Source organism: Lepisosteus oculatus, chromosome 7, assembly GCF_040954835.1.
Source record: "Lepisosteus oculatus isolate fLepOcu1 chromosome 7, fLepOcu1.hap2, whole genome shotgun sequence".
NCBI classification, from domain to species: domain Eukaryota; kingdom Metazoa; phylum Chordata; class Actinopteri; order Semionotiformes; family Lepisosteidae; genus Lepisosteus; species Lepisosteus oculatus.
Window position 1 is genome coordinate 25061437 of NC_090702.1, and position 22713 is coordinate 25084149.

The 22713-nt window shown below is 36.7% G+C and overlaps 1 protein-coding gene across 1 annotated transcript in view; it reads left to right on the forward strand.

Annotated features, from left to right (window-relative positions):
* The first annotated feature begins 3157 nt into the window (after nucleotides 1–3157).
* The window catches only part of arhgef39 (Rho guanine nucleotide exchange factor (GEF) 39), an 82464-nt gene continuing 62908 nt past the window's right edge, over nucleotides 3158–22713 (forward strand). The window contains exon 1 of the mRNA XM_015352930.2: nucleotides 3158–3266. The gene's annotated coding sequence lies outside the window, so the exon portion shown is untranslated. The remainder of the gene's footprint in view (nucleotides 3267–22713) is intronic.

The window sequence follows — 22713 nt, forward strand, 5'->3', positions numbered from 1 at the left end:
GAACTGAAATGAGGATGTTGAGATGGATTCTGCAGATTTCAATGAAGGATAAGATCAGAAATGAAGAAATACGTAGACGATGTAGGGTGGTGGATGTGGTTGAGAAGATGCGAGAGGCGAGGTTACGGTGGTATGGACATATCATGAGGAGGGACGTTGAGGAAGTAACAAAGAGGGTAATGGAATTTGAGGTGGAAGGTAACAGAGGAAGAGGCAGGCCTAGAAAGAGATGGATAGATTGTGTGAGAAAAGATATGGAGGTATGTGAAGTGAGTGAGGAAGATGTGCTCGACAGAGACAACTGAAGAAGAGCAACCAAAGCAGCTGACCCCAGGACAGTCTGGGACTAAGGCTGTGAAAAAGAAGAAGAAGAAGTCTGTGGAATAGAAACATTGGCAAAGAAAAGTCAACTGTCACCGCATTCTTGTCCTTATCAACTGCACAGAGCATGAGGTCATCATCACCACCACCCTCTTTCACCAGAAAAACAGATGCAAAACATCCTGGCAACATCCATGGTCTAAACGTTTGCACCTGCTTGACCACGTCATTGTCCATGCCAAGAATCTCACCGAGACAACTGCTGGACCGATCATCTAATCTGTTCAATTACGTTGATCAAACTGGCTTCCAAACATCTTTGATGTTCACTGATCCAGAAGAAGTGATGTTCATGGAAAAACAGAGCATAATAATACTGTCAAAGATAACACCTGCTCTGCCTGCCAGGAAGTTTGCAGATCCAATACAGGTCTTACTGGTCACCTTTAGGTTCATGGAAGACAGTCATCCTCAACTGGGAGTGATTGCTGAAGACACATGTGATACAAGTGACTAAGACCTCAGCTGGAAAGCAATAGTTACAGTGGTCATAATAATAATAATTGCTTACACTTATATAGCGCTTTTCTGGACACTCCACTCAAAGTGCTTCACAGGTAATGGGGACTCCCCTCCACCACCACCAATGTGCAGAATCCGCCTGGATGATGTGACGGCAGCCATAGTGCTCACCACACATCAGCTATCACATCAGTGGGGAGGAGAGCAGAGTAATGTAGCCAATTCATAAAGGGGGATTATTAGGAGGCCATGGTTGGTAAGGTAAGGGAAATTTGGCCAGGGGTTACACTCCTACTCTTTTTGAAAAATGTCCTGGGATTTTTAATGACCAGAGAGTCAGGACCTCGGTTTTACGTCTCATCCGAAGGACAGCACCCGTTTACAGTATAGTGTCCCCATCACTATACTGGGGCATTAGGACCCACACAGATCACAGGGTGAGCGCCCCCTGCTGGCCCCACTAACACCTCTTCCAGCAGCAACCTTGGTTTTTCCCAGGAGGTCTCCCATCCAGGTAATGACTAGGCTCACACCTGCTTAGCTTCAGTGGGCTGCCAGTTGTGAGTTGCAGGGTGATATGGCTGCAGTCATAAGGAAGGGAACCCTTGCACTAGGACTTTTTATCATTACATACCTCAGAAATTTTACTCAGCACTATTTTTAATTTAAACATATTCAAATATAGAAGACCCCAGAGTGGCTCTCCCAATAAAATTGTTTTGAGCTAAGTACAGGTTCAGCTCTATAATCACTGGCTGGAGCCTGGAATAGGTCAGGAACCATCTGTGATCATAATTCCTCAACTGGCTGAGTCCTGCTCAGTGTAGGATTCCTATTACTTATACTCTGCTCTCTAGACTCTCAGTGATACAGTATCACCTGGGCACTTGCAGGCTTTTGTTTTGAACACAACACAGACAATGCTCTCCCATACTGCAGGTTCAGCATCAGTAAGACGTGAGGCATGTACCTCATTGACTGCATTGCCTGTGATGTATTAAGAAACACGATGGTTTAGTGTGCACAGATCAGAATAGCCTACTGCAAGTATAACATATAATTATTATGAAGAAAGATTTTAATTAAAAATATAAATAAAAGTTTATTCCCTGATGCTGAATATACAGTACAGTTTGAACAGAAAAAAAATCAAAAAGTGATTCCTGAGGTACTTCACAATGAGCTCACAGCTTTAAACATACTTTCTAATTTCTACATATTGGCATTTTTTAAATCAATGTTATTAGAAGTGAAAGTTCAGCCAACCTAATATTAAAAAAGGCAATACAACAATAGACAACATAATGAACTCACATTTATTCAGAACTCTTTGTATGCATAATATATATTACAACTTGGCACAAGTTTGTAAAAGGAAAAGTATGCATTTTTAAATAATTAGATGAAAAACATGGACATATTGCAGGAACTTAATTGCAACTCCAGAAATTAGCACAGCAATTATTATACTCTCTGTAAGTATGGATCCTCAGCACAAATTATCAACAATATCACTACCTGATTCTATATTTACCATGTGATAATGTAATAATAATATTATTACCACTAAAATGTTATTATTCTTGACTGAGCAAGACTCTTGTTAAGGTCAATATTTAGTCACCATGATAAACAATACTATTTTTCTAGTGATACAGTGGTAAATTTGTGTAAAAAAAGAGTTGGAGTAAAAGTGTTTGATTAAATATCAAATCTGTCCATATCAGACAGAAAAAAAACATAATTACAGTTCCAAAAGTAAAACAGAAACAGTACAGTATTGGAACTCTGGCCCACCCTCTGTATTCCTAATTATTTCCTTTGTGTATTACATAAACATCTACCACAGTTAACTTTATAGGTATCGGCAATATAACATTTATTTGTACTACATTTTATTGCACACGAATCAGTTTCATTCGGATCTAGTGATGGCAGAACTAAGCAATTCAATTCCTGACCCTGTACATCATTTACAAAGTTTGTATTTTGCCCAGAGTGTTTTAAACAAAGGGAGAAAGCTGAAAGAATAACACATTGCTAAGAAAATAAAGTTCTGATGCACAAACTGTTACTACTCGCGACATTGTATAATCCACGAATTTCTAACATTTAAAAAACGTCTTTGTGCAAACGGCGTAAATCACATTCATTTGTCAGGCGACATAGAGAAAAGAGCGCAAACAGCAGGGAAAAAAATGCACAAATCCGTATCCCTCGAATTACGCAAAAGAAGCGTGTCTAAAACGCTTAGCAGCCCCTCGCTTTGGCCTTAAACAACGCGAGTCCTGGGCGGATCTCAGAGTTGTGCTTCCCCGGGGGAGCCCGCAAAGAGCCAATTGTGTTCTGGGCTGACCCGGAAGAGCACCCGTTCAGAAACGAGCGCCTGGATTCAATTTGGTAACTGCCAAAATAATCTTGCGGTAAGTTCCAATATATATATTTTTTAAATCAGCACACCAGCAAATACAATTAACGTTCCAGAAATAAAAAAAAAACATGGATCGTGCTCATCTTTGCCATTATCAGCTATGTTTGTCTGGGTTTCCTGCGATAGCATTGGTAGTATTTTCTGAGGACGTGCAACACGGATGTTTAAAGATTAAGGGCTTGTTACCATACTTCCAAATTATTTATATTTACAATCACTCTAAAGTTTTATTTCTAATGGGAATAAAACATTAGGTTTGGTAGCAAACACGACATTGTCGTTTTACTTTATTAGTTCTGAGGTCCATTTTAAATATTAAAGTCTTTGTCACAAAGTTCCAAATGGAGTAAACTCTAAAATACACTAGCGTTATTAATTTTAGGATGATAACTTTAAAATAATAATTTATAGCTTTTATGAAATTGACGATTTTAGCAGGTGCTTTGCTAAGACAGTTTTTTTTAACTGTGCACCACCCTTCGACATTAAATACAGATATGCCTGCAGATTTGTTTTAGGTTCTATAAATCACGTTTTAAAAGTTAGATGTAAAGTTAAAATTGTTTTTTGCAGTGGCCACATTCATAAATCTAGAGGCCGATCCTAGCCAGGCTGTTTTTTAATGTATAATTTGATCTTTAGTTCTGGAGGCAACGCTATGAGATTGATATTGATTTCAAAACGATAAGTAAATTAAACAGCAGGGAAATACGAAATTTTGGTCGCATCCTGACTGACGTCAGTTCAAACTTCTAGTAATTCCAATTAAAATGGAATTATGCCACGTTATTTGAATGAAAAAAAAATAAACGGAGAAGAGGAAACACTTATATGGTGTTTATCCCAAACACGTTTCCTCTTAATAGGTTGTAGTAGCAGTGTCCTTTGTTCATTTTATTTCATAGTTCAGTTAATTGGTTTAAGAGCTCGAGATTTATGCATATGAATTCCTGAGTAGGGGATTATATCAAAGCAGATTATTCATAATTTGCTATTCTTTATAACAGTCGGTTTAGTTTTATGTGTTAAATCCTCATCTTTTTGTAAGGGTATGGAACAAATCTGTTTCTAAAGCAAGGATAAAAAAGGACAAGGATAGTTAATTTATTATGGAATGTAGCTAATAGAGCAGCTATGGGCATTTCAATCAGAGATAACGATAATAAAAAGTTATCATACGTTTGATTTTAATGCTTGGCTGAAAAGGTTCTAGGCTTTTCAAAAATGTCCCTGGGCTTAAGGGGTCCCTGGACTCCAGCTGGAGAACCACAGTTCTGTATAAAGTGATACCTTCAGTATAACATTGCTACTAATTACCCTGATGTTTAATTAAAATAATTCCGTACCCACAAGACATCTGGCAGCCTGCATTTCCATTTTGATGAAGTGGCGGATTTTGAAAGTAGCCACAAGGTGCTTTTCTGTCTCAAGTCATGGCTGTGATAACTGCAGTCAGGTCTATAAAACCTATTAAAGGAAGGCATGATAAATGTAGAAAAAAACTTAGTAGATTTAGGAAACATTGCTTGAAGATTAGTGTAACATATGGTGCAGGTTATGTTCACTCTGTTATGATAAGTCCCAGGTCTTCAGTTGCAAAACAACATTTTTTATACTTTATGCGTAAAAATTGAAGTGAGATTATTGATTCGGTAGTTTCCACTGAAGGTGCTGTCAGTCACAATGTAGTAAAACAAAACAATACATAATAAAACGTGTTCTTTCAGTTAAGACATGTATAGATTCATCTTCTCAATTCACAGTATTAAATTTAAGTCACTGATGTAAATTTCTGGCGAGTGGCAAAAAACCTCCTTTTAAATGCAGCGCTTAAAGCATGCAGATATTAAATGAACACAAACTGTTTGTAAGGATAAGAATCCAAGAATTAATTTAACACCTCAGAGTGCTCAGAAGCTATCACAAGGCTTTATTTGTCTTGTGGTTTGGAGGTCAATAGTTAGAAGGACAAATAATTGTAATTATAAATGAATTAGTATAACAGCATTTTCAGTCTGAAAGGGAACTGTTGCTTGTCTTGTATTTTTTAGAATGAAAGGTTAAGATTGAATCTACATTTTTAGTCAAATTCTCCATTATGTCAATACTGTATGTTTGTTAATGTAGAATTTTAATATGTTTTAAAGAAAAATACAATTTGGTAATAGTTCTGGTAAAAGTTCATGCATCACGTGTAACAGGGCTCATTTGGTACTGACGCTGTTACAAAAGGCAAGGCCTACTTCATTCCCTGGGGATAGATAGTGTTGAATTGCCCTACATTGGGAGTCCGCTTTTCTGGGCTCTAAATCCAGTGGTGACCTTGACAAAATCCTGATTAGGGACTGGAGGTGCAACTGCCACATGTAGCAAACTGAAACTGTGGTTGATTTTCTTATTTGGTATAGGCCTAGTGTGTTTTTTTCCCCTCGGGTCATGCATATAAGCAAGTGTTTTGTTTTCCTGCCTTGAACACTTGCAGCATTTGAGACTGTTAATGATTAGTCCAATCTTAAAGAACATACATCTTTTTTAGCGTCTTTTAACAGTACGTGGAAACGTAATTTTCTCCCTGTGGGTGTTTTTCCTCATGTTTTGTCTTTCCAAAAGAAGCCCTCATAGCTTGAGCACAATAAATCCGTGAATCCATTGGTCTTGCACAAATACTTTCGTGCTTCTGAAGAACTGGATAAGACAAAGTCCAAGAGCTGTGATTCTTAGTGATCTCCTAGAACTAAGTGGAAGCAGGGCTCTCCTGTTCTGTTGTCTTCTCCTGTCGTACAGTCACTGTATTATTTTTGGAACATTATCAAAGTTATCAACTCTGTATCAGTAGACGAAGCAAACCTGCGATTTACATTCTGAAGAAGCCACAATATAAACAATAATGGCAGTCCATGGGCAGCACTTTTATTAATATAATCTGAGGCAGTATGTTTGTTTTTGTAAACAGAACTATGCCAGGGACAAGGAATCTCGCATCACTTGAGAAAAGACTAAGTATGGCCCTTTCATCTGTTAATAGAAGTTTTGATCTAATTTGCTGTTCTGAAAGATCTGTGTGGTAGATCCCTATAATTTGCTGAACTTTGAGATAAGGATGATAAAGCTTTGCAAAATACTTTATACCTTTCACTTCATGTTTACAATGATATAATCAAATGGATTAAGTGAAGAAGAGAATTAAAATGTGAAAAAAGATGGTGGGTAAGTTCAGAACTTTAAAAAAAATATCCTTTATGGCTGTAGTATTCCCCATGGAGTGTCTGCACTAGGTAGTGAAATTAAAAAGATTAAACAACCTGCATGTATTCTAATAAAGGCAACATTAATCTATATTTGTAATGTTTATAAGCAAATGTATCAGGGTAATACTTATGTTTTAAGTGTATTCGTAATGTTCTCAGAAAGCTTTTGAAAGCCCAGTGGAGGTCTGAAGTGCATAAAGTGGAATACAGAACAAAAGTTGCTCTTGGGAATATTAACAGTGGATGAGAGCATTTTAGTGCGGTATTTAGCCATGTCTTCTCATGTGTGATGAAATCACTGTATTGACCTGGAATGAACCAATGCAACACAGGGGGAAAACTACCAGTCAAAAGCCTGGTGACTTGCTTGTGAAGAACAATTGCTCAGGTACATAACGGTGTAATCAAATTTATTTTACTTTAGAATCACCACAATTAGTGCTGTAAAAGGAGACAAATTGTAGGTTCTTCTGGTCCTTATGACCTTATCTATTAAACGGCCATTTATCAGATAGTAAGTAGTCGTTTAACAGATAGCTGTTGCACAGTAGTATGGTGGATATATGATATATACTTGATGAAAGTGAACATGTTCTGCTTCAGAGGTGTCACTGCCTGAAATTCTATGCTCTACTCTTTTGGATATCATTCAGCTGTTCAAAGGTAAAAAATAAGAAGTCAGATTCATTCAGTCCTTGAATCCTTCAATGGATTTGCTCTTGTCTGAATGGCAACACATAAAAACCAGACGTATGACCCGAGAATTGATTAGGAAGAAAATGCACTTTAAATTAATTAGTAAATAATCTGCATCTTGGCAGAATGTGATAGCACCATAAAAGTCTCTTTGGTCTCTCTGATAAGTGTATCACGTTTTTACTGGAGAGCTGTAGTGGATTTCAGATTATCAGTTGAGACAATAACAGCTTCTCCAGCAGCTTGTACCCTCTCTACACCTTTGTATTCACTTCTTTGAAATGGAAAGAAGTGTTTCATAAAGACAAAGTCAAAAGATGAATAAGTGGCTTACATAATTAAAATTGAAATAGCTCTTCCCCAGCTGCCTCTTTGAAGTTGAACTTGGTGCCAGGATTCAATTAGTAGCAATATTATGCATCTGGTTTTCAGCAAAGCCTGTTATCCACTATTGTGTCAATAACGTAAATTAAATATTGGCCTTTTTGTAGTTATAGTGCAGGCTATCACATACCGAACTGGTGTCCTGGTTGTTATATGTTATATGTACAAAAGAAAAACATTTACATATTAAATTAAATCATGTTTGTTTTTTCTTATTTTGCCTTGATGTTTACCTCCACATACTTAAAAGATGGTTTTTCTTTTTTGTTTAAATTTGGTTTCCTAGGAAAAAAGTGACTGGGGTGTCTGGTAATTTTATTCTGTGATTCGTTTCCTGTAAGTATTCCCAAAAGCTTCGGGAAAATGCAATACACACAGTAGGGCAAAGACATACAAAGGGCAAAGAATTTAAAATGTTTAAATTCTGCAACAGAACTCACCATCCTGTTTTCTGATATGAAAGTTATAAAACCCATTATTCCTTTAAGTACCTTCTGTCTGGATGGCATTTAATTGATTTTGAAAAAAAATATTTCTTTTAATTTATATCCCTTTCCTTTAAAGTCTCATCAGGATCTATATTTACATACATTTTTTTTATAGTTGCATTAGCAGTTTTGACTAAGAATAAATGTTAAAACAATGTGTATTTAATCAATTTCTATAATAGGTTTACATTATCAACTCAAAAAGAGAATTCTATATTTGCATATGCATGATTAACTTGGCCGTTGAAGTCTGAGAAAAAGAAGGGTCAACACTTTTCCATTTTGTAAATGTAATATCTTTTGTGTCATTGATGGCTTTAGAAATGTAATGTTTATCCTTTTATAGTTGATGATTCTATAAATCCAATCATTCCATCAGCTAAGGTAGCAGACAGAAAGTAAGGGCTTCCACAGAGGTGTGCCACATGTGTTAAAATGCAACAATGTACAGAAGTACTCCAGCACTGTGATATCTATGCATTAAAGTGCAAGGCAAAACAGGTGACTGCAGACTTCAATCTAGAGCAAAAGTTCCCAGTTTTGTCAAGAGCTCCACAGAGTGGGAAGCCAGGGGCGATCTGCAGTGCACATGCTGGTCATCACACCTGGCAACGCATGGTTGTGGATCCAGGGGGGCAGGGAGCACAGGCCATGAACTGCCAAGCAGTAGAGAAATGAGACATGGTCAAATGCATCATCATGTACTCGGCAGAAGGATAAGTGCACACCTGGCTCCGACCTAAAGAATTGTACAGTTCAGTGTGCTTAGTTCCAGCAATGACGGGTTCTGGCGGTTCTATGATGTTGTGAGGAGCATTTTCCTGGCATGAGCTGGATGCAATTATTCCCTTAGAAAGCAAGGTCAGTGCTAATCTGTACTTAATACTGCTGAGTGATCATCATTACCCCATGTGACAGCATTTTATTCTCAAGGATCTAGGGGCAAAAGTCAAGCATTTAGCTAGCATCTTCATTTGTAGTTCTCAAGAGCTTCAAAGCAAGAAGGGAACAGAAGTGTTTATTTTGGTTGGACACGCTGAGCAGAGGCATAGTCTACTTTACTTTGATTAATTAAGTTCTGGGTAAATTAGATATCAACAGTTGAGCAGCAGAAGATACAAAAATAGGTAGAGAGACAGACAGGGGATAAAGAAGGAGAAGGAAGAAAGCATGTGCCAGGTGAGAGGTTCAGAATATCTGTGAAGATCAGATTCAAGTCAAGCATTTGAACCTTGTTAAGAGAGCTTGTCATTATGTTGCTTTTTAAGAATGTCTGATTTCCTGTGTAGAGAATCCCTAGGTTAAAAATGGCCTCTCCTGGTTAGTGAATGCATTTTTAGAATGCATTTTCCCATTCACTTTATAGAAACCAGTTTTATAGATAGAAATATTTAAAACTGTAGGTCATATTCTGTTCAGTTTAGAAGGTAGGTTTCCCCCTCTCTAGGCCTGTGTAGGTGTAGCTGTGAATGCTTTGTAGCAGTCTGGGGCTTTTTTGGTTGGTAAGGACATAGGTCTCTGGGATGCCTTTGTAAATAAGGTAACTTGTATATTGTATGTTTGTTTACTTAGTATGTAATTGTCATTGTTAATAAATATTTGTTTAAGGCACTGTGTCTGATTTATTACTGTTTTCTCCTAAGCTGTGCCAGACAATAAAGAACCTGAGTAGCTCTAATTATATCAACTGCTCGGGTATATTCTTGGCAAAAGTTTTCCCATTTGGGGGGTTAAGATTATTTGATCATTGATGAACTCAATTGGCCTAGATTACAGAACACAAACAATTTTATCTCTGTTATCATCTCTTCTCACCACAAAAATAAATAAATAAATGAAAGTAAATGAGTGAACTGAGCTGACCTAGTCTCACTCTTAACAGGTCAGGTGTGACGCAGCTGGGCACATACCTCAACCTGTCTTTCTCTTCCACAACAGCCTCAGTCCTCATTAAGTCTGGGCCTTGCTCTGAGAATAGTCTGTCAGTTGTGCCAAATTATTGCTAATTAATGCAGTATTGTAATGGGTATTTACATCCTTCGAATCACCAGCGAAATAATTTTACTCGACGTCGCCGCAGCTGTTGAGTCAGAATGATTTCTGGCTACCGTAGCTGGCAGTGAATTTGAGTGATGAGCTTGAAAAGTGGAATGCTGTCTAACACAGGCAGAGAAGTGCAGAAGTTTTGTAAATGACAAGAGTGAGCCAGCAGTCCCAGAGAGCAGTTCCACAGGCTGAGTCTTGAGGATTGGACAGCTGTGTAGGAAGGAGCTTTGCTTGTGAAGACTGACACAATGCTTTTATCTAGGTTAGGGAGAAAGAATGTGAATGTTTGCAAAAGAGAGGAGACCTTTTTTACCATCTCACTTGTTTGTTTTTTATTAGCTAATCAAACGGGGAGAACTTTCTTGAAAGAAGCAAGGATAATGGCTTCCGTTAACAGACTCCCACAAGCCTTTGTGAAAGTCCATCCTTAGTTCTCAGTGCACTTCCCCTTTGTTTCCATTGGTGTAATCTGGTTTTTAATTCAGTGTTCTTTAAGACGTCCAGTGAGTTTATATTGTCAGTGCCTTTTTAAGATTTAGCAAATGAAATCAGGTCAATCTCAAAAAGATTTAGTAATTTTATCCTGTCAAAGAAGAACGTTCCTTTGCACAGCAATATTGTGTTGATGTATTTAATACAGTGGTTAAAATTGTTCACAACATTCTGAATGCAATCTATTACACTGTACAATATTTTACATAACGGGCCTAGATTTAAATTATTCACTTGTAACTATACAGTATATCCTAAAATTCACGTAAAAATGTATATGAATTCAAGTAAGGTTAGTTAAGCAAAGCCTTCATTCTTTATATGTTCTAATATGCATACAGACTATACACTAGATTCCAGTTTCCGTACAGACTATCCTCTAGTTATAATTATTATTTTCACACACTTACATGTAATAGAATTAAGATATTAGTCTGTAATTACTTGGTTTGGTTTTGTCAAGGTTTTTTTGGATGGCTACTACATCAGTTTCTCCTGTTTTGAATGATAATCTTCATATAACATAGTTTAATTATTGGAATTAAATTAATACATCAATATAGTAATGGTATTATTAAGAATACCATTAGGTTCTGACGATTTATTTTAATTGTTTCTATTACAGTACAAGTACAATGTCTGGCTCTTCTATGCTAATACTACTTAATATAGTTTACAACATGTTTAATGCACTGTGAAAAAAGTTGTTAAAATATTTTTTTAGAAAAAAATGTCTTCTTGCTTATCTTGTCACTTCTTCTGCTAAGTATTATGGCTGAAATCTGTTTAAGAACGATACGGATCTTAAGAGTATGATATTTCCTGTTACAACATTCTTACTTTTGTAAGATAAACACAGGTTAAACTGTGTATTAAATATCAACAAAATAAAAATATTTTTTTAGCTTTGTTTATAGCTATGAGACTATAGCTTTGCATTGCACACCCCTAACAAACTAGAGTAACATCTTGTACGTGCACAGCACAAAATGTTACAACTTCTAAAATCAAACGGACAAGATCAAGGGACCAAGGCATTTTCCCCAAACAATGTTATAAACATATTAAAGCAGCCTCTGTGCTCTTCTGCTTCCAGTAAGATAGAATAAAAAGTATTAGAAGGCACACTTACCAGCTAAGCAGTTTTGGAGGACTCCTGTGTTTAATATATGTATTTTCCTTTGTGCAAGAAAGCCACTCTTTAGCCACCCATCTCTGCATTGATCAGACTGACTTGTTTACAGTGTTTTGGCAAGTTGCTGATGTACAGCTCCCTGGGGATAGAGCAGGGGTTAATTGCAGTTAAACTCTTGGTGCCAACTTGCAGTTCAGCCTTGCTACTACATTAAAGATGACACTAATAAGGAGAGAGTGCAGAGGATGCCTCTAAGCAGTGGGAAATTGGGATTGTGGTGACAGAAGCTGGGAGTTGAATATAGTGCTGAGTCAGTGCTGGGATGAGGGAATTTACTGTAATATACATAGTCTATATGATGTATGGACACGTGAATGCTAGCTCTCATAACTCACATTGTGTTTTTCAGTTAGTAAGGCTGTTGCACAACAGAATTGTGATTGCTGTAAAGCCTATTTTCAAACTTAATTTTCCAGAAAATGTTGATAAAAGCTGATACAGGTTTAACAGGATAAGCTTATAGTACAGAAGCTAGTTCTCAGAAATCGGTACATTCTGAGACGCCTTTTATTGGCAATACTGGTCATTTAGTGCGGCCAAATTGATTCACTTATTGAATGCTTCGGATATCCTGTTCCACTCATGACTTAAGTTGCAGACGTTCTGTGGTAGCAGATGAAATGGTAGTGTCTGCCCCAAAGATATTTAACTGGTGCCATGATGGGTGACCAGGTTTCCGTAACAGGGCAGTGGCACTGAGCCTGATAAAGAAGGAGACATAATTGCCTTGGAAGCTGGATTGCTCTGAATTCTCCAGTGACGAGAGATCTGGTCTGGTGTGGTGGAGATCTTCACTGTCTGAGAAGTGGCGCAGTGGGGCTCAGAAGCCGAAGTTGCCTGTGAGCAGCAGTGATTCAATCCTGGCTGGGGCAGAGCTGCACTCATCACACTAAGAAGAAGAAGGAAGAATGGTCTGATGTTACACGTTCACATTTCGGCGTGTAATTCTGCATTCTGCATGTTTGCATCGGACCAGCGTGATATGGCCACAGTAATGTATTGTCATAGTGAAAGGTGTGCAGCGAACAGGTGTATAAAACATCTGAATAATAATAATAATAATAATTGCTTACACTTATATAGAGCTTTTCTGGACACTCCCCTCAAAGCGCTTTACAGGTAATGGGGACACCCCTCCACCACCACCAATGTGCAGCATCCACATGGATGATGCAATGGCAGCCATAGTGCGCCAGAACGCTCACTGATCAGCTATCAGTGGGGAGGAGAGCAGAGTAATGAAGCCAATTCATAGATGGGGATTATTAGCAGGCCATGATTGGTAAGGGCCAATGGGAAATTTGGCTAGGACGCCGGGGTTACACCCCTACTCTTTTTCGAGAAACACCCTGGGATTTTTAATGACCACAGAGAGTCAGGACCCTGGTTTTATGTCTCATCGAAGGACAGTGCCTGTTTACAGTATAGTGTCCCCGTCACTATACTGGGGCATTAGGACCCACATGGACCGCAGGGTGAGTGCCCCCTGCTGGCCCCACTAACAACATTTCCAGCAGCAACCTTAGTTTTTCCCAGGAGGTCTCTCATCCAGGTACTGATTAGGCTCACACCTGCTTAGCTTCAGTGGGTTGCCAGTTGTGAGTTGCAGGGTGATATGACTGCTGGCAATATAATGCCTGGACAGTAATTCTAGATCAAGCACCACTTAGGAAATGTATGTCTTACCATTAAAATACTGAGCAAAATCATTTTCTTGACAACCTTTTTCCTATTTTCATGCCCTGTAAGTGTGTGCATCAAAAGAAGCATCACTTCTAATTGCATCGACAGTTATCAAGCACATAATCTTTTTGAAGGTGGGGTGCTGACGTGAATGCACGTGCTGGTTTACATTTGTCATCCACGGGGGTCTAGCATGAAAGTCTCAGTCTAGTAGCCAATGCTGATGTACTGTTCATCTGTGGACAAACATTGTCCTCAAACAAAACCAGTGCCTCTGCACTGGTCTCTGGGCCTTTGAAACCACATTTCATTCCATCTCATCGCACAGATGTTCAGCAGGGCTCAATTCTGGCAAAAAGAGCAGCCGCGGTATAACTATCACATTCTCATCTCGCAAGAAAGCTGTTGCTGCATTTGTAGCACTACGAAATGACGCCCGTAGGAAGGGTAGCAAGTGAGGTCCCACTCCTTAATCAGTGTAGCCCCTTGCAGCCAGGTGCTCAATCAATCACTGCAATTGGAATTCTGTAAAGACTAGCTACTTCTGCCTGGACAAGAGACTCTCACGCTTTGGCCTCCTCATCTGTCTTGGTGTTGTGACTCATGACCTCCCACATTGTGAATTGTCCTTAACAGAGTTAATATGGCTGTAAAGTTTTGTCAGGTTAGAAACTGCTGGCAGTGAGCACCCCAGATAGTTCCGCAAAAGTTACTTCCTGTGGTTTTCTTGATTTTCACCAAATCACTGTGATTTACAGTGTTGAAAAATCAAAGTGATTTAAAATCCATATTAAAAAAATCATATACTTTGTTCTTAACGTATATGGACAGTGATGCGTTTCTTGTGATATTCAGTGCTCAAGTCCTTTGGCTTCCTTCTTTATGTAGTAACGATTCTACTGAGATTTTACCTTTTTTGTTTTATGATAACAGTTAATCTTGATAAAAGTTATGTTTTCAGTAACAAATCATACAAATTTTGAATGAACTCTTTCTTGTACAACTGTGAGGACATTGCTTGATTTAAATTCTGTACTTTAAACTATATAGCATTCCCATTTTGTGTACAAGATGAAAACGATGTCATTATAAACACCCACATCTTTTTCGTAAGTACAGTAGCTTCTTCAAGCTCAGAATTTCCCATCGTTTTTTTTTATAGTTTCTGTGTTTATTATTCAGCACTTCTCTACAATAAATGTCATCTACCAGGTGTTTGCCTAGACTTGCTTTTTGTCTGTGTCATATTCAGTATCTTTTGCCACTTATGCAATATTTGCTGATCTTTCTGTTTTGGAATTCTCTGCAAACTTGACTAGTTTACTAATTATAGTAGAATCTAAATTATTGATTATTATTAATAATATAATATAGAGTAGGAAGAGCAGTGGTCCTATTACCGTTCCCTATAATTAGCTTTATGAAGTGAGGAGCAAATGATGTTAATGAAATGTCACCTGACAAGTCAATTATATTTGGTTGGTTAATGCGATGGATTAGGTGCTACAGCCCCTAATAATGTCATTGATATGAATTTTTATACTTTACACGTAATAGGGATTTTGAATATTCTGATCAGTGTGAATTAAAGATAACTAAATACATATCTAAATCACGAGCTTCCGCAAAGTAGTATTAATAACAGTCAACGTTATTGTAATATTAGAAGCCACAAGTAGAGTTTGAGTTGAGCTGGTGCTCTTAACATATTTTGTATCTTTTAATTGTCTTTAAGAAAGTCTAGTCTGCTTCTAGTCGACAACATATTTAATAATTTTGCACAGTACTGCTATATAAGAAACATGTATGTGCACGAGAAAATATTTAACCTTTCATGTGATTTTTTTTCTGATGCATTATTTCTTTCAATAGTTTTTCTGAATTTTTTCCATTAATGACTATTCTTTTTACATGGATCTGTGTTCTTTGCAGCTGTAGCAAACCAGGGTGAAACACAAAAAGTTCAAGAACAAAATGAAACATGAAAAAGAGTTTTGTTACGTTTTAGGCTCTACTGTAGATGGCAGCTGGGGGCACAGAAGGAAATATCAAGATTTTGGAAAACCAGTCCCAAAAAATCAGTTGCGCTGTCTTTTTAATAAGTACCTTACAGGTGTTGTCTGTGTGAAGGGTAGTTTAATAACACAGTGTCTGCTTCTAGTCGACAACTTCCAGGGCCTGCAGGCCATTCAACTGGACCAACATTAATAAGTTGACTTTAAGATAAACTGCATTAGATTGGATTTCTTCTGTGTTGACAAGATGCAGGGTTTTGGTTGCCAGTCTACAGGGTTCTCATTAAGTTTGGAAGATGGGGCAAGGAGGCATGGAGGGAGTTTTTAAAGGTGCATTGTTTAAGAGTTCCAGGGTTACAATAAAGTAAACAAACATTGCACTTTCTGACTATTTGAAAATAACATAGGTTTCAGTCACCTGCCTGTAACGAACCCATATCCACGGTATTCTCTGAACACCTCCACAGACTTCTAATTACAAGGAAAACCTTTATAATCACATGCTTTACTCACCTCTCTGTATCTTCTTGAAATCCTTATATAATATTCTTGCTTTTGCAAATTGCAAATGTTTGAAATTAATAGTGATTTGTTTGTGATTGCTGTTCCTAGTCTACTTTAAGACTTTGAAAGAGATAAAAGTTTAAATGATCAGATATGAATTAAAAATGAATAATACCTGTATGAAGAAGTTAATTTACTATTTCTAAATCAATGCTGCATTTTAGATAATATATTCAGAGCTGGATAAGGACAATTGGAGTTGTGGGTTCATTTTTTGGACAACATGCTACAGACCTTAAAAGTTCTATGTCGTCTTGTAACAGTTAAGAAAAAATCATTTTATTTATATAGCGATATAGTGTCTATACTCTTATTTTGGTACTTGGGCCTTGCATTCAGATTGGTTCCCATAGTGCAGTATTGTGATTGGTGAACTGCTGCTGGGCTCTGACAGAGTAGGGAACATGATTTATTAGTCCGTATTTGACCAATAAAAAATAATTTTATCCGCCTTTAAAATAGGATATCTCATCTTTTATGTAGATGCTGATGTCATAAATTCTGATGAAGATCTAACATCAATTGTTTAAACATTTGCTGAAAATAGGAACGTGATGGGAGTAAATACTAACAGTATTTTATTTATCAACAGGTACACATTGGTTATTGTCATACTACAGTACTTCTTCACAAGTCAGCAACTATACATCTATTGCTAAGTTGTCAAACTTTTGCTTCTGTTCCGTCGTGGTTTTCATGCTTCCCTTACAGATGACTTTAAACATATTATTATGGGGCAACAGAAACATATAATTGTCAGATTCCCTGACATTTCTATATTACAGTAAGTATAATAGGACATCGTATATTTTGTTGTGACGCCTCCAGGTCTTTCTGCTCATTCTGGAATGAAGGCAGTGTCTCTTAAAGGACAAAACAGAACTCAAAACTCAAAAGCATTACTCCGCGTTTGAGCTCTTGCTAAACACTTCATTTCCGTACTTTGGGACCTGCTTTGCCAGCTGTGCAAAATCAAATCGCTCTACTGGCCTGAACAACTGGCCTTTCTCAGTCTCTCTCGGAGACTCGCTCCCATTCCCTTCTGTCGTCTTGTGAACTTGGTCCTTCATTCTTTCAGCCCAGAACTCTTCCACCAGGTCCTCCACTGGGCTGTCCTAGCTGCTTACCCTCTCCGCGTGTCCTGTACTCTGCACCCGGGGGGTCATACCCATTTGGTATGTCAGGCTGGATTTGATTTCAGTGTACTTCAAGTGAGCTTATACATATCATAAATAAATACATTAATTATATGTATACATTATAAAAAGTTCAGGTGGGTAGCTGCCTCAGCATGCGTAGGCTGCAAAGGAACAAGTAATAGGTTTATTCCATGCTGAAAAAAAGAAGAAAGAGAACACAACGTTTCGGGCCGTGGAGCCTTCTTCAGGTGTCAACCTTCAGGAGCCACACCTAAAGAAGGCTCCACGGCCGAAACGTTGTGTTCTCTTTCTTCTTTTTTTCAGCATGGAATAAACCTATTAGTTGTTCTTTTACATTATAAAAATGTGTGTAGATAAATTATCAAAATACTCAATAATCAAATTCGTAATTACTTAAGGGTTGATAACTCTAGCACAGTCCCTGTGATGATAACTTAAGATTTCAGTTTTCAACAGAATTATTAAAAGCCAAGTTTGAAGGAATATTGAGATTTGCAAATTATCAGTGATATAAAGAAAGAAATAATGTCACCAGTTGTCGCTCATTGTAAAGTAGCTACTTGTTGCGTACAAAGCAAGCACATGAGGTTTCTATTCACCACTACAAAGATGTATAATATTCGCTTGAATACTTCATTTAATACTTCTGTTTGGAGAAAGTGTTGGATCTTGCAACAATGGCTTTTATCAGATTTGTATCTGTTCCAAGCCTAGTGCAAGTGACAATGCATGTGCTTTAAAGTGAAGTAGTGTAAACCGCCAAGCACATCTTGTCAATTTCTGACAGTGAGATCATATAAATGGTTCTATGTATTTTTCGGTTGCGATTTTTAATGTTGTTTAAAATAATGTTATGTAAAATGATTGGTGGGTCAAGATAAACTGATGGATAGGTTAGAGTAAAAATGGTTTATTAATGTGATGTGTTCATGTGGAGTAAGGGACTGTATTTGGAGAGCTGTAAATGAAACACACTTATTTCCTAACCCTACTCTATTCAATTTATTCCTATGGGAAAAATCTTCCCTGATTTTGTCACATGTGCAAAGTTTACATTCTTACGGTCCCCATATTTACATTGTTTTTATGGGAAAAAAGTTCAGTATATACATTTCTTTCTGTGCAGGTGGCAGCTTTTTGGTGCCTAACTCTAACTGATATCAGGGACCCTTGTTTTGCATAAATGCTCTCTTGACAACTCAGTGCAGGATTTATTGTTATTTTTGGTAATGACTTTCTTCTTCCTATTTATATTGTATGATCCTGTTGACATACGGACATCTTTTTCCATCTCAGCCATTGAACACTGTTCTGTAAGTAGCTGGAGGCCTCGTGGTGGCATTTCTAACCCGTTCCCATTTTGCCTGGCTGCTTAGGTTGGAGGAACTGTGTCTTACCTCCCACACACTGCCTGGATTAGGCACTTTCTACTTCTTAATAGTCAACTTCACAGGCTCAAAGGGATTTTCAAAGTCTTTAAAAAATGTATACCCTTCTGCTGTTTTATCCCTTTCTACAATCTTATCCCTGAGCTGTGTTGGAAGCTCTTCATGGTTGAATCTTGGCTTGAAAGTTGAGGGAACACAGAGATAGATGCATGTATTCTGAAATCATGTGAACGTCTGGTATTGCACACTAATTGTGTGATTTGTTAAAGTAGTTGTTAGCAACTGAGTCCATTTACGTTTTGCAAGGGGTTGCTTTCTTTTACAATTTTGGATTCACAAACTAAATTTCTTTGCATTTTATGCTGACATTTAATGTCTGTCACCCATTAGTGTTCTTGAGCTTATCTGCTTTAAAAAATGTGTATTCTCCATGTGTAATTCAACAGAATTGAATGTCATTGGAAGGAGCACTGTGCACATCATTTTTAGAAAGCACTGTGTATGTATTTCAGTGTATACCTGTGTGATTTCTTTCCTTTGTTTTTATAAGTAGTCACATTCATGTGTTCTTTTAAATAGCGAAACATTTTTCTAATCAGCTTTTGACTGCCTTTGGCATGAGGGAGGATTTATTGTCTTCCCAGCTGGGTGTTGATCCATATAGCTGGTCTCTATGTAAAATATGCATGGCCTCCCAAACTACGTCTGCCGTCCAGGGACCTGCTTCCTGGGGCTAATTGGAGCTGAGTGAAAAATGTTTTGCTGCTCGTGTGATGCCAATTAAAAGCAATAAACAAGACCTGCCTAGTCTCTGGGTGGTCATATATTTTCAAGTCTGTACCTATTGTCTTATCAGAGAAAGCATAGCTCTGAGATGCTTACTGTTGAACTTAAAAGAATCAAAAGCTCTTTGGTTACAAGCCTAAGAGTAAGTATTTTTAAACAATATGTACCATTGTTTTGCTCATTATAGCACTTATTGAACACAAGAAAGTGGCAGTGAGTAAATGTTGCTGCAGGATAATGTTGGAGACAATCTATTTGACCAGTTTAATACAGAAATATTCAGTGTTATTTAATAATGGTATAAGAGGAAAATTGTGGCTACCTGCTATTATGATGTATAGATACATTGTAGTTTTTGCTACAGGATATGACTTGAATAATAGCTATTTCAACAGAATAACAGCATTGTATTGCTGGTTAGACACAATAATACACTGGATAACTGCTAATTAGTGATAATTAATATTAATTCTTCGCATATGTATAATGCTTTCCACCCTGTGGACTCCCCAAACATATCAAAGCACCCACTTCAGCTACCTCTGAAGAGTAGCACATGCCAATAGTTACATCAGTTCCAGTACGCAGTGAAAATACGGGGCGTGTGTATGGAGGCCAGATGGATTTTATCCAGGAACACCAAGGTATCATGCCCTATCCTATTAAGATCAGTGTCATAGCATGTTTAATGACCAAATAGAACCTCAGTATAACAACTTACCATCTCATTGTAGGACATCTCCTATAATGCATTTTCTTTTGTTACTTTTCTTGGGTATTGTGTTGGAAATTCTGGTCAAGGGGGAAGAGTGCCACCTACTGGTCTACCATATCATTTGCAATAACATCCTAGTTTTCCTTAGAGGTGTCCTATCCCACCCATGTGATCAGGCTACAAAGTAACCCTGTTGTCAGTGATGTGAAATTCAGTATTTTCATTTCTTTGTCCTGGATGAAATATAGTAACACAATATAAATAGTTGAAATTGTTTTGTGTTGTTTTATTGTATCCAATCTAAGATAATATAAATGAAAAAGTTAATATTTCAGATTTGTTTGTAGTTGCTCTTTGGTGGTAAAATATTGTATATTTGCACAAGGGAAAAGAACATTTTTAGTAGTTTTTTCTTTAAATTGAGAGATTTATCTACTTAAAAAGAAGGAAGTAATTTGTTTGCATTAAGTGAAACATTTATAGCAGTAAATGAAACAATGGAAAATATTAATTTAATTTCTCCTGCCTTGACTTTTTTGATATGATACATGTAGAAAGTGCAATGAATGCTAGTCGTTTTTACGAACATCATATACTCTCCATACAGTGATGAGATGCACAGAAGGTGAGAAATAATTAAATATTATACTACGTACACATAGTACATACATATTTAAACAGCCTATAATGAAACATTATTTACATCTTTGTGTTGAATGCATTATCACTTTATTCAAGCAAGTTTTTTTCATATTTAAACAAGCCTTTTCATTTAGAACACTTTTTTAAATATAAAAATTAAATTTAATTCAAAATGTGCATGTAATTAAGTGCCTGTAGTTCTATAACCAATTACCTAATTTTCATTAATATTTAATATTTTAATGCTGTTAAGTGTACTACACTGTTAACACACTAAACTGTTTTCCTGTAGTGTTATCTGTCAGTCTTTTACCAATCATTTAAAAGCTTAAATGCACATATTTTACATATTGGATTTATGTATGTTTTGCACTTTTTTCCACTAAAAGAAGACTTATGGTCTGAGGCTATATTTTTTTATTTTTGTATAAAGGATTTTTCAGTTAACCATCATCAAATATGCTCCAACACGTTCCTTAATCTTTCCAGTCTTCTTCATTGCAGAATTTAGTTATAACCGGATCCTTAATTATTTGATTAACGATTAGCGAGATTAACATAATAATTAATGAACTTTTGACAGGTTGGGATTGGAAGACTCAACAGCAAGTTGAGTATCACTGGTACGTGTTATTCAATAATTATTCTGTTTTAAATACTGCATGATCACAAGGAAGAACAGATGCATTCCAGCTGATTATAGTGAAATCCATGTATGATACAGATGTCAACTACTACAGTAATGCAAATTAAATTACAAATACTAGGACTAGGCCAGATAATTTATATGCAAATAAGCTACTGTTTGTGAACTCTTCCAGTCTACAGTAGGTTCAGATAACTACAGAGTACTCTGTAGTTACGATTACTTACTAATATTTTCAACCTTAATTCTCTTCTTGTTCTGCTGTATGTCAGAGTTGCCTTTAATGATCTCCAAGGCCATATTCAATATTAGATAGAGTAAACTCTGTACTCTAGTTTTTAATTGATTTATTGTACTAATACATTTCAAAAGTTTAAGATTTTCTCCTCCCATAAAAAGCATTTATTTAATGTCGCATAAGGCACTATATAAAATAAAGATTTTTTCCCTTCTGCTGATCTGTTTGTCTCTCTTTTGCCAGCAGTGTGGATGTGAAGGATGGTGGTAACCTTGTCTCTTGGGGCATGCAGGTGTTTGCATTAGTGTTATAAGATTTATTTTCCTTATTTGAACATTTATATTAAAAAGTGAGTGTTTACAGTCATAAAAAAACTGATATTGAACATATGAAATTGGTTAATTAAACTGCTAATGTTCCCTGTATTATATTTGTATTAGCTCTCTGCCATGAGGTGAATTGCACTCAATTTTCTTTTCTTGAAAGAGTATACTGTATTGGGAAATTTAACATATTGCAGCTTGTACTGTATTAAATTATACTTCTGTAAAGTTTACCTACACAGATTTATAAAATCCATGCCACATTTGTGAATTTTATCAAAAGCTATGCACTTATGTGCTTTTATGACCCTATGCTCCACTTCACTTGAGTTCAGCCTCTGTTTTAGTTTTTAGCTTGAAGACAGTAGGTTCAACTGTGCTTTTACATTTCACAGAAGGGGCAAGTAACAAAACAGGTATCCTTTACAATTTTGACTAAAAACATATCTAGTGTATTTCCTTAGCACTCAAGCCAAAAACACCTAAAACCACTATGGGAATGATTGAAGTACAGTACTTAGATCTTGGTCAAATAACTATTTTTTAAAATATTTTTGTCATTTTATGGTGATGGTTTTTATCATGAACCTTATTAAAGGATTGCATACATTTTCAGTAACCTACTTTTCTTTCAACGTGTGAGTAATCATTTTTGAAAAATTATTCATGCAGTATATTATATGGATGGAACAGAATATATCGGTAAACTAAAATTTACATTTTAAATGAA